The sequence below is a fragment of the Anser brachyrhynchus genome (assembly GCF_964034855.1).
Source record: "Anser brachyrhynchus genome assembly, chromosome: 21".
Lineage (NCBI taxonomy): Eukaryota > Metazoa > Chordata > Aves > Anseriformes > Anatidae > Anser > Anser brachyrhynchus.
Window position 1 is genome coordinate 6,724,959 of NC_137714.1, and position 12,045 is coordinate 6,737,003.

The 12,045-nt window shown below is 45.1% G+C and overlaps 1 long non-coding RNA gene across 1 annotated transcript; it reads left to right on the top strand.

Annotated features, from left to right (window-relative positions):
• Positions 1 to 120: 120 nt before the first annotated feature.
• Positions 121 to 9,134, top strand: LOC308181154. The gene is made up of 2 exons (XR_013941344.1): positions 121 to 426; positions 1,170 to 9,134. It is a non-coding gene; the product is annotated as an uncharacterized lncRNA (long non-coding RNA).
• The last annotated feature ends 2,911 nt before the right edge of the window (positions 9,135 to 12,045 follow it).

The following is a 12,045-nucleotide window of genomic DNA, read 5'->3' on the forward strand; positions in this document are numbered from 1 at the left end:
TTCTCCTTCTTCTCCTTCTCCTGCCCGCGGGCAGCCCGGCTCTCGCACGCCGCCCCCCGGCAGCTCGCCGCCCCCCTCAGCCCTCCTCAGGGGGACGGCCACGAAAGCCCTCGCGGGGCTTTTTGTTTATATTTTTTATTCTCCCCTCCTTATTTTTTTTTCCCGAATACAAACTGCCTACGTGCCGGTTTGGGGACTTTTGATGCTGGTGGTGATTTGTTGGAGTATGACACACAGACACGAGAGCCCCTGTGTAAGGCCTTTGGCCTCATAAAAGCACATAGTGTCCCTGTAAGTGCCCCCCAAGGGCTATATAAACACCTCTTTCCTTATTTTTTGCCTCTAGGAGTTAGTAAATGCTTTCCAGGTACATCCCCTAGCCAAGGTGGCCAGTACCATCACCCACATGGCAGCACGAAAGGTCAGGTATGTTACCACATAGATATATATGTATGTTACCACACATACATTCAGTACTAAAGCTTTACGTTCTAACTCAGCACTCTTTACAAGATGTGATGGGCTTCTTCCCATTGCATTTATGAGAGATGGAAAAGATTTATGCGGCTGACACTACTCGAGCAGTGTAACGGCAGGCAGACTCCCCCGGTTCAGGTATCTCAAACGCTGGGCTCCCTCCCCCCAGCAGCCCTTTGCATTTCGTCAGAGCCGAGCTGGGTTCCGTTTAAGCGATGAGCTCATGGATTCTCTGCAGATCACAAAATTTTCCAGTGCAGTTGGCGTCTCTGGAGCTTATGCTAATAAGAAAGCAGAGACAGATTCGTGGCTCAGAAAAAAATTGCTTTTAATAGCTGCTTCAACAGTAGCCTGTTGGGCACAGAGCCCGTTGAGGTGCTTGGCACAGAGCAAGCTTTAGACCTATCATCTCCTAAATTTCACAGAACGGCAGAAGAGTCACCGTTCACTGCTGCTATGTGAAATATATGTGCTTTGGAGCACGTGGTCCAGAGAAAAATCTTTTGAGAGCCATGTTTTGCAGTTGATGTGTTTGGGACGAGTCGACCTTTCTTTCTAAAAATCCCCAAAAATGACAGCCAGGGAATGAAGATTTCAGAACAGCAGGCTCAGGTTTCAAGAAATCTGCTCATCACAGAATACTTTTTCAGGAAAATCCCAAGCTAATTACATTCCCTCTTTTTCCCTTTCAGAGAAAGAGGACATCCACTTCTCAGAATATCCAGCTGCTTTCTGTGAAGGGGTAAATCACAGCTCAGTGATTGAATTACCGGTGGCACTGGAATGGTTTTCTGCCAGCACAAAACAGAGGAGCCAATTGCATCAGAGGTGCCAAAAGGTCTGTTAACATTATTGCTGCCTATTATTTCCAAGTTTCTGAATGCTTAATTCACTACCAGTTCCTGGCTCTCACCAACTTCAAGCAAGAATGATGTGTCCCATTGCCTTAAACTGTTGCAAATTCTCCCCTGTATCTCACATTACACCTGTTGTTCTGGATGTATAATTATTCCTGACCATGCTTGTCAAAAACAAAGTGATGCTCTTAAAGGTTTGGAGATCAGCAAAGAAACATCCTGATTTCCTGTGTTCCTGTTTATAAAGTTATTTAAGTGGAAATGCATGTATTGTGAACATTAAAAAAACGAACATGGTGTTTGGATTCAAATAATCAACACAGCATTGCTGTAATGTATACTGTCAACTCTGTTACCTACAGTAATGGGGGATAGTGGAATTATCTGGATAAAGCAAAAAACAGAGTTAACAAAGCATTTATTAAGGAAGCTGTAAGAATCCATATCGAGAATAATAAAGGAAGAAAAAAAAATGAAACAGGTTGGTGGCACTGTTGACTGCCAATGCAAAAATCCTTTAAGAAATACTGACCAGGAATAAGACATCCATATGGCACACCAATACAAGAGTACTGCTACATTGCCTCCAGAGCCGAACCCTCCTATGCAGAACCAGATCCGTGAGCCTCTCTACCAAAGGCATGGCTAATCCACAACTCAGTGAGATTTAATAATACTTAGAAAACAAAACATCAACTATCTGCCATCATTTCTGGTACAGCAATTACAAAATTGCAGTCACTGGATTTCTTCTACTCTAGTGATTTGTTTATTTGCTGACATTCATGCTCATCCCTGCTGAACTTAAATGCCTGTACGATCATCAAACAAGGTACGATAAACAGCAAAGTAAAGGTATGGCCTTAATCTTCATCATGTAACTAGTAATTTGGTACTCTCTCAAGTCAGGAATGGACAACTTCTACCACACACGAGAGTCTCTGAGCAAGAATGGGAAAGGCTCCCTTTGGCAGGACCAGACGACAGCTCTGGTACAAGCTATATTTTCTGAGATACTGAGCTTTATGTAGTTTTTGCTGTACAAAACCCAGGCAAAGTATTAACATCCAACCCTTTGGTCTTTTCAGTTCATACTTAATGACCTCCTGAATTCCTCAGAGATCCAGGTGGTATCCACACACAGACTAAATCTGCAAAGAGCTCTCCTCTTGCTCTGTTGGCTTTGCTTTCACTTTTGACAACTGAAAATATAATGAGTTGGATAATTGTCGGATGACTACCTTGGAACAGCCATGATGAGGCTGAATCTATGACTCACAAAAAGCTTTCCAGGTCCCCATAAAGCACAGAAGAGATAACCCACTTTCATGTTACAGTCAAACCACAAGCTAATCCAATTAGAGAGTGTACATAGGAATGCAGAATACGCCACCTTAGCAAACCACCGGCCCATCAGGGCTAATATCTTGCTTCTTGCAGAGTTTAGTGCTTAACACTTCAGTGGAAAATAAATATAAGGCATAAAATCTCTTGCTATTACTGCTGTGCTCTCCGTGACAGAGCAAATAGTCGTGCTGACCCCTGCAGGGAGCAGATAGTGTCCTGAGGCATAAAAGCTGCTCGCCCTTTTCTTCATTTATATAGCAGTGCACTTCATTACCACACAGAGAATAACCAAGCCTCTTTAAAAAGCTGTCCTTTGAATTATAGCGATGGTGGTTGCTTGTCTCAGTGAATTCAAAAAACTCATCACGCTCTGGGTGCTTGGCAAATAAGCACTTGTTTAAAGAGATAGGACAGAAAGGAAAGCGAAGCTCTGAGCACTCCGACACTCGCCAAAGCTGTGACTCGGAGCCACTCTGAGATTTCGTGGGTATTTTTTAACCACCTGGAAGACAGTATTTGTAATGTCACGTTGATTTGGATAGCCAGCCCTGGAAAATGAAGGCTTCTGTTTTGTTGCAGCAATACAGCACGATCAGCGCGCTGAGCACCACTGCAAGCTTCCCGTCATTTACTGCCAGCTGTCCACGCCCCCTGTGGGACTGGTGGCACCTGCAAGGAGGCCAGCAGGACGGATTTATCCAGACCTAAACCGATGACACCCATTAGCCAGGGAAGATTCCTGCCAGACTGGCATCACAGTAGTGACCTGGAGACACAAAATACAGGTTGCCAAAGTGTTGAGTCCCATCAGTAGCAGTAATCTTCATATTCCCCCCGTAATTTCTCCAAAGTCACCACTGTTTGAAAATAAAAGGGGAAATGGATTTTGAACTTACTGAAGGGGTGTGTTGCTGTCTGAATGAACCAGACGGGAATTGTTCACCAACCTATTCCTTCTTCTCAGAGATACTAAATTTCCCTGTTTAAACACTGAGCACTTATATGAAGACTTTCAGCACATTTTAAAAGGCAAGTTATACAGCCACTCTTCATTTTTGGGGTAGGCATTCCACCTCACTACACCCACTCACACAGGCAAAACTAGCATGGATGCAAAATCAGAACTAAACAGAAATGCTACTCAAAGAGAAAAAGAAGCAGAAAGATAAAACTGCAACCAAACAGGTCAGAAGCACTTAAAATTAAGATGCTGTAGGCTGGCTCCCAACCCGGTATACATCAGCAGGACGCGACGCAAGTCGGTTTACTCATGGATCCGGTCTTGGGCACAGTCAGGTCACCGCAGGGCTTGGTCCTGATGCAATTTACAAGTAAATAAAGACGGGAACCACTAGAGGGAGGCAAAAGACTTGCAGTATGGCATCTGCTCTAGCCTCCTGGGCAAAGTTCCCCGGGGCTTTCCTTGTCAGTGGATTCAAATACAAATACATCAGGGAGTGAAATGACTGAGTATTTTCAGCAGCATTTCCAAGAACTCCTTCTACTAAGGAACGTGTGTGTTACGGAGGGATGTTGCCCTCCAGGTCTGTAGGAATGAGGGACAGTGTACTTAGGGGAGAGGAAGAACAGAGGACAACATTTGCGTTGGTGCTCTACAGGGATGGCTAAAAAGAAACAAGATTGTAATGGAAACCAACATTGTTAGCAGATGCACATAACTTCGGGGATTCACAGGAATGAAGAGCATCTCCTCCAGTTTCAGTCCTTCTTTTTCATCCAGCTTGGTTCCATTGATGGCTATTCAGTTATGGCTACTGAAGGTCTGATGCATCTCAGTTCCTTTAGGGTGGACCATAGAGGTGGAAGAATTAGCAGACCGAATGAAATTATGTTCCTGTCTGTTCGAGGTCTCCCAGGATCAGGAAAAACTCAAGTGAAAATCAGGTGCTCACACAGAACAGCATCAGCCTGTCTTACAACTCTCTCCCTGCTCTTGCTGCAGAAACGTTAGTGCTTCTGTCTTGGAACACAACTTTAAAGCGACAATCACAACAGTGGAGATGAGGCTACAAAGATGTGAAGGGTTATTGAAAAAGGCAACAGATTGAGCACATCAAAGCGCTGAGTGACAGCGAGCTGCTTTTGATGGCATCTCTTTCACCATCACGTTTGCTGTGGATTGGGGCTTCAGAGGGAAATTTTCATGAGACCCTCTGGTGTCTGCACAAAAAGCTGCGACTGCGAAGGGAAGAAGTGACGCCTTCCATGAGAGACCCAAGGGTGTTGCTGACCCACATACACAAAACACCACGGGTTAGAAAGCTCAGTGCTCCCACACCTTCTCTGGAGCCTTCCTAGTTGCAATCCTGCAGAATCGGTCACTATTGCACACGTACCCTTTCGTCAGCCCCAAGCACTTCCAAACGTTTTCATGCAGAGCACATCTCATCGGTGTGTTTAAGGGTTGACCCCAGATCCTGCTCATCATGACTCAATGTTTTCTTTCCTTGACCATTTTCTGGTTCTCCTACCTCTTCTTAACAGCTGCAGTGCCTTTTATTATTATTATTTCATTAAAAAGAGGGATTTTTTTCCTGCAACCTTTGTCTTCAGAGCAGCTGATGTGCAGAGGGCAACATGTGTTTAGAAACTTGACCTCTAAGGAACAATGGAGATTTTTGCTTAGGAATGCTATTCAGACCATTATCCTGCTTCTCTCAGGTCCCCAGTGTTTCTTCTTCCCCTCAGAAATGTGCTCTGTTAATGCCTAGCAAGTCCCTCTCCACTGGTATGGCTCTCCCCAGACCGGGAGGCAGAAAGGAAATGGGGACAATCTGGATTTCATTTCAGACAAGTTGAAGACAATGAAAATATTTAATTTCAGTGGTCTGCAGAGCAGGCCCTGCGGTCGCTAAATGAGCTTTTCCTTGTTCCCAGCTGCTTTCCTGGAAAATCAGCCCCATTGCCTACAGAGAGAGAAAAGTAAAAAGATGCCCCAGCAACAAAATGCCCAACGGTGCCTGGCCTGGAGCCAGCCAGCAGAGACCCAGCGTCCCAGCAGAAAGGAACAGGGCTTTGAGCATCAGTGACACCCAGGAGCAGCCAAGGCTATGCACTAAGCCCTCACTCTTCATAATAACTGACTAATTGCAGCTGCCTTTTTTGCCTTTTTCTCCCCGATCTGTGTAGATGCTGGAGGAAACGATGCATTGGTATGTGCATGGAGTCAGTCACAAATAAACAGGCCTGCAAACGCTGAATCTCTGTTCTTGAAGACCTCAGAAAAACTCCACTCAAGCTCCCTATTCTGCCAGCAAAGAACAAACAGAGAAATCCAACCCAATGTGTGTCACCTCAATCCAGCAGAATGCTGCCATCTCCAGCTCCCAGCACTCATAAGATAATTTGAATTTTTTTTTTTTGTGGCATGGTGCTCTACTTCAACTGTGGTGTTTAAGGAAAAAAGAAAAAGTAAATTTAAATCTTAGAAAAATGCTGTTGAGTCAGATGTTCCCAGTGGGACTGGCACCAGTTCCAGGATGATCTCACTCTGCCCAAAGTATCTTTTTTTCAGGAGCTCTCACTTGTCTTCCCCTCACAGTGAAGAATCTGACTTACAGGTTATAACCATGACCACCGAAGTCCCACAACAGTCCCAGGAAGGGTCGTTTGGATGAGACCTTTATTGCATGTGGCCCCTGACTCCACCTGCTCAAGAATTCGTCATTCATTCTCAGCAACTGAATAGCCCAAGCAGAAGGAACTACTTCCCATCCTCTTCTCATTGCTTTCAGCTCTCAACCCTTTCAACCTGTTTGTTGTTTTTTTTAGGGGTTCTGTTTTTTTTTGTTTGTTTGTTTTTTGTTCTTTCTCCCCCCCAGTTATCTGAGAAAGCACAAGGAGCCATCACAGCTTGATTCACCCTAATCACAGAACATTAGTGAAGAGATGCTATGAAACGCCGTGAGACTGGCTGTAGGATGATTCCAACGAGGTATGAGAGCAGATAATACTTTTACTAGAGCCAATCTGGTCAATAATCTCCATTTGCCACTTTTCTCTTTCATATCCTGCTTTGATCCTTCAGATTCTTGCACCTGCACTGTCCATCCACGCAGCAATACAAGTTGTTTCCACCGGTGTCCCTGGGAGAACTCTGTCACACCAGCTGGGATTGTACTCAGCGGGTGGCAGCCCTCCAAGAACAGAAAGCACAGCAGGAACTTCGCAAGGTGTTAGTTCTGCAGGGAGAGGAATTTGGGCTGGGAGAGAACCATAAAACTGTGCCGTTAACTATTCCAGCAGGATATGTTATCTTCCCTTCTGGTCCTGCAGAATTATGTACCACGAGGGAGCTGCCAGCCTTCGGCTCCGTGATAAATGGTTTAAACTCCATGTACAGCCGCAGAACTGTTCATTATACGCTTTTGCAGAGCTAGAATTTGTCTGTGGGCCCCATGACCAAGTCAAATGATGATGTCCCATGTGGAAACCATACTGAAATCACTGGAATAATTTACTGTATCAGATCTGCACTTTGTCAAACACTAGGATGCTCTGAGATTAAACATGTTATTGGGAAGAATTAGCTAATGCTGGTGATAGCTTAGACAGCATCTCAAAAGAGCATAAAGAAATAAAATCACCCTTAACTTGAAACTCTATTATATTCTCCTTTATTTCTTAAATGTTAGGAGAGTTACACAACAATGATAAATGGCAGAAGTTAAGTAACAGTAATAATGGAAATTAATTCTGAGGCAATAAAGAATGAAACAAATTCTATGGACCAAGTCTTCCTCTCAGTCTTGAGAGAAAGCATTGTGCACACAAAGCAGAAAGGAAGGGGCTCTATTTCTACCCTGTTATGCCAGTGGCCTTCTGTATCTCTTCTGGCAAACCCGTATCACATTTTGTGACTGTTTCCTCACTTCTACTCCCCCCTGCTTCTCAGTCATAGGCTCTTTATCTTCACCAAGTACCAGAAATACAAAATTGCACTGGAGCTTCCTCTGTTTGTATCAGCCAAATAACCTCAAAGGGCTCATGTGCAGCAGCACTTTGTATCACAAACATGGTATAGAACTAATCTGCAGAGTGCCCCCACTTAGCACTTGTTGGTTTGTGTTATGAACCAGCCTTAAATGCACGAGCTGCGTTTATTTCAAAGGAAATTAAACTGAAAAAGCATTTTCCAGCTACACTGTCTTCAGTCCAGAGGATGAGACTGGCTGAAGTCAAAAGCAGCCTTCCCCACCTGAAACACACGGGGTGCGGGTGTCAGGTTCTCCGAACTGCTGCTCTACTCTCAGGCCTTTTCCTACGGGGCTGCTGTACGTAGAGCCTAACGCGGTGACTGGGATCACAGTGGAGGGAACACCACTTGCTTCCCTCGGTGAAGTCACGTATGGCGCTGCTGCGGGCACCCTGGGCACTGCACCTACCGGTCCCACCTGTAGGGTACCCCATGGCACCCAGAAGTTTCCCACTTACAAAAACATTCCCCCTTTAAACCACCACTTTGAATTACCAAGAGGCAGGTGTATAATTAATTTTACCTTACAAAAAAAACATGGTTTACACAATGCCTATTCTTTAAGCATTTGTACAGTGACTGTTCAGCTACACGAATGCATGAGCTTCCATTCCAATTAAACTCCCAAACTCTTCAATTAAAACCTCATCGGCTCATGGAAAGCAATACTTTTCCCCAGACTCTCCAGAATGGGCTCTCCACACTTCTGCTCATTTTTCCAAGTCACTGGTCCCATGCAGGTGCTTTACTCTTTCATCTGTACTCATTTTCCTTCCTCCAGATAAGCATCCCTTCTATTTATGTCCAATTAAGATCATGGCAATGTCATCTTCGCTAAGCTAAGCCTACAATTTGCATACATGAACTCTCTCCTGCAAATTACCATATAATGATAAAAGAGGGAAAGAATATTATTATAGGTTATAGCTTTCTTACAGTGATTAAAAACCATATTTTGTTGCTTATGAACAAAGTTTATAGAAGACATATTGAGTAGCAAAGCCAAAACAAACACGAACGCTGGTGTGAAAAAAACACCTGCACTGCAGTTTTCCTATCTAGATAAAGGAAATCATAAGAAAACCGTAACAATTTAATTGCTCCAAATACAAAAATGCAAGGCTCAAAAAATATCAATTCCCAAAACTGAAATAAAACCTAAAATAAAGGACCATTTTCTTTATGAAGAAAGCTTTTTCAAATTTCTTCCTTCAAAGAACTGAGTCAGACTGAGCCCAGCTGGCATTTAGCACAACCCCTTCTAAGGTCACTGCTGTACACCCTTGCCTTGTTCCACAACAAGGGCTTACAGTGCCTAAAATTCAAAAACCCTACAAGAGACTTTCGACTCTCTGCCTTCACTGAGCCAGAGAAGTAATTGGTATTAAAAAAAAAAAAAAAAGGAAGAAAAAGAAAGAAATATTAGGGGTTAACAAAGCCTGCCAAGAGCCTGCAAAGGGACAGGGAAAGGTGTTCATCAAGATGCAACGTTCCACGAGTACAGTGGAACACTACTTTGAATAACTCAGGTAAAACACCTTTATCATTCTCAAAGGACTATACAAATATTTAAACGTTGTTTCTCCATGAGAGGCACGTTAACGTCCCATATTAGAGAGGGAAAGGTTGAGATGAGAGATGGGAGAGAGAAAACCAACCCGTCTAGAATCACACTGCGTCTCCGGCAGAGTGGGAACAGAAAAGAGCCCTGTCCCTTGTCTAGTGGTTAATTGCAAGTCCAGCCTTCTAATTTTCATGTGCAAGATCACAAAATCATTTAGGTTGCAGAGCACCTCCAGGATCATCAAGTTCAACCACCAGCCTGACCTACTGAGTCCCACCACCAAAACGTGTCCCTTAGCGCACGCAGGGCTTCCTTGCACAAGAATTTACCCAACGCTGCTGCGCTGCTCCAAGATGAAAGTCAAATAAAATGCCAAATGCACACTGACGGGGAGGCTTCCTCTACCTTACAAGCTCTTCACTTCTAAGGCAGAACCATCCCTTACAGCTGATTTCTTCTCTCAGTGACCTCCCCTGCGTACAGCCTCCCTTACAAGGTTCTGACACTGGATCAGCCACACAAACTTCATGCCAATGCCAACGACTGGCGGAATACAAAGGGCACATGTAAAAAAAACAACTCTGCAGTTGAGCGTTTGGTTTTCTCTGTCTTTTTTTCAGCAGTTTGAAAACACACAAGTGGTTATCCAGCCGTCGTGCCTGGATGTCTTTCAGCCAGAATTTTAACTTAGTAAATTACACGCTAGATGTGGCAGGCTGCTTTTGAAAACCACTGTCATGATCCTCAGCCCGATCACACAACATGTGCCTCTCCTGAAGAAAAAACGGCCGTAATCTCAGATTGGTCTCCTATTTTGGTCAGTCTAGGATTATCCTGGCACATACGACCATTACCCAGATTCGAGCTTGTGATCAAAGCAAGGATGAACTCATAAAGCTCTTCCTAGCGCTTGTTTCAGAGAACGTATTAATTTCTCTCCCCCTAAGCTATTTTGCAGCCTAGCAGTCAAATAAAATATTTAAATGCCTCTGGAGTTTATGAGTAACCCCACTTGGAGCTGGTGTCTCTGTGAGCTACGCTAGGCAATTTGAACTGGCAAGTAAAGATCTCCAACCTTTGACTCACAGACATGAAAGGGAGGGAGAAAGACATTAATGGCAATTACTTGAGACTGTGCCACCCTGATGGAATAACCAGCGCAGCCTTACGCACCTGCAGGAATGCAGCTTGGGTTTCAGTCAGGTCCAGCCAAAGGCAACCTCAGAAGAGCTGTCTGCTCTGGGGGAAGGGCAGGCAAACGGGAACCTGGGCCGAGTCCGTGCCCTCCTCGCCACCAGTCGTGGGTCTGCCCACCCTGAGCACCTCCGTACAGGTGTGTCTTAAGTGAAGGGAGAGGCAGAACTCACAGAAATTGTCTAGAGAACAGCAGGAGGGCTGTGCAAACTGGAAGAAGACCAGGAACTGCACAGCTGTAGCACAGGCTCACCTCCACTTGTACTATTTTCCTATTATTAAGATTCTGTAATATTTGAAGGCATTAAAAGTAAGGGTCCCCAATATATTTGCCCTTTAAGACAGTCCTATAGACAGGAACGTCTATAAAAATTGACACGGTCCATTTCCCACCCCTGTAAAGTGTGTGCGCAGAAGTACTCACATCCTAGCTTCTGAACAGACATTATAGCTCTTCTGCTATGTAGGAAGCCTCGCCCACACTTTTGGCAGAGCTAGGGGGCTAAGCTCAGCTTCAGCGTAAGTAGCTGCAACTCGGCAGCACCACACTCCTCTGCTGGTGATGAGGTGATCCAAGGAAAGACCTCAGTGTTCCCCATCCCCAGGGAGAAACCCTTGCTGGGATACCAGCTGCAAGCAGAGCACTGCTTCGAGTCCAGAACCACACCTCACCCTCACAGCAGCTCCACACAAGCTCCTCTTCACACTTCCACCTCTCGCAACGTCCTGGAGACCCTACCCCAGTTCCATTCACTCACCGAGCCCACACGCAATCCCTTCCTCTGCCATTCCCTTCAGACCACCAAAGAGGAGGCTGGCAATCCTTGGCCACCTACACCCCTACACAGGAACACGAGCCACTGCCACCATGCCCACAGAGGCAGGAAACACCTTATTTTCACCTGTGCCCCAGTTTGGGAACGGTGCTGCAGCATATCCCAAGCAGTCAGAGTAGCTGTGTAGAGTGGTTAATATTTTCTGGTGTTCCTGATGCTTTACCTCGCTTGGATTTTAACACTAAATTATTCACTCGCAAATTTTTGGACATCCCACCTGCTCATACGTAGGGCTCCCCTTTGAGCCCACAGCCCCACTATCTCAGGCATCTGCTCCCCAAAACGATGGCAAAACTCACAAGAACGGACTCTTATCCCTCCTCAGCTCCCCTTTGGGGACTGTGGCCCATGAACGTGCCTGACGGGCTATGGTGGAATGTGTTGTTACTCCTGTTCCTCGCGGTCGGCTCGTGGGAAGCCGTTCTTTTTATCGGTCTGTCTACCTGTGCTGTGATCATACCTTCGGTCTGATGTGCACACAAGCTCTGTGTGGGCAGGATCCACCCCAGGACTGCAGGAAAATCGCACTCCAGATTCCACACAGGAGTTTAGCCCTCTCCATATCATTTCTGGATCTGATCTAACTGACACTGGCATTACAGCACTGTAACTCCATCAACTTCAGCTGAAAGTGTCTGCTTGTGCCAAATTTGATTTGGTTTGCACTGAAACAAAAACAAATCAACAAACAAGCTTAGAGTGAGAAATACAAAATTAGGCTTCTAGAGCTCTTTGGAGCTGATACCAACACTACCCTGGTGGCAAGAAACTACA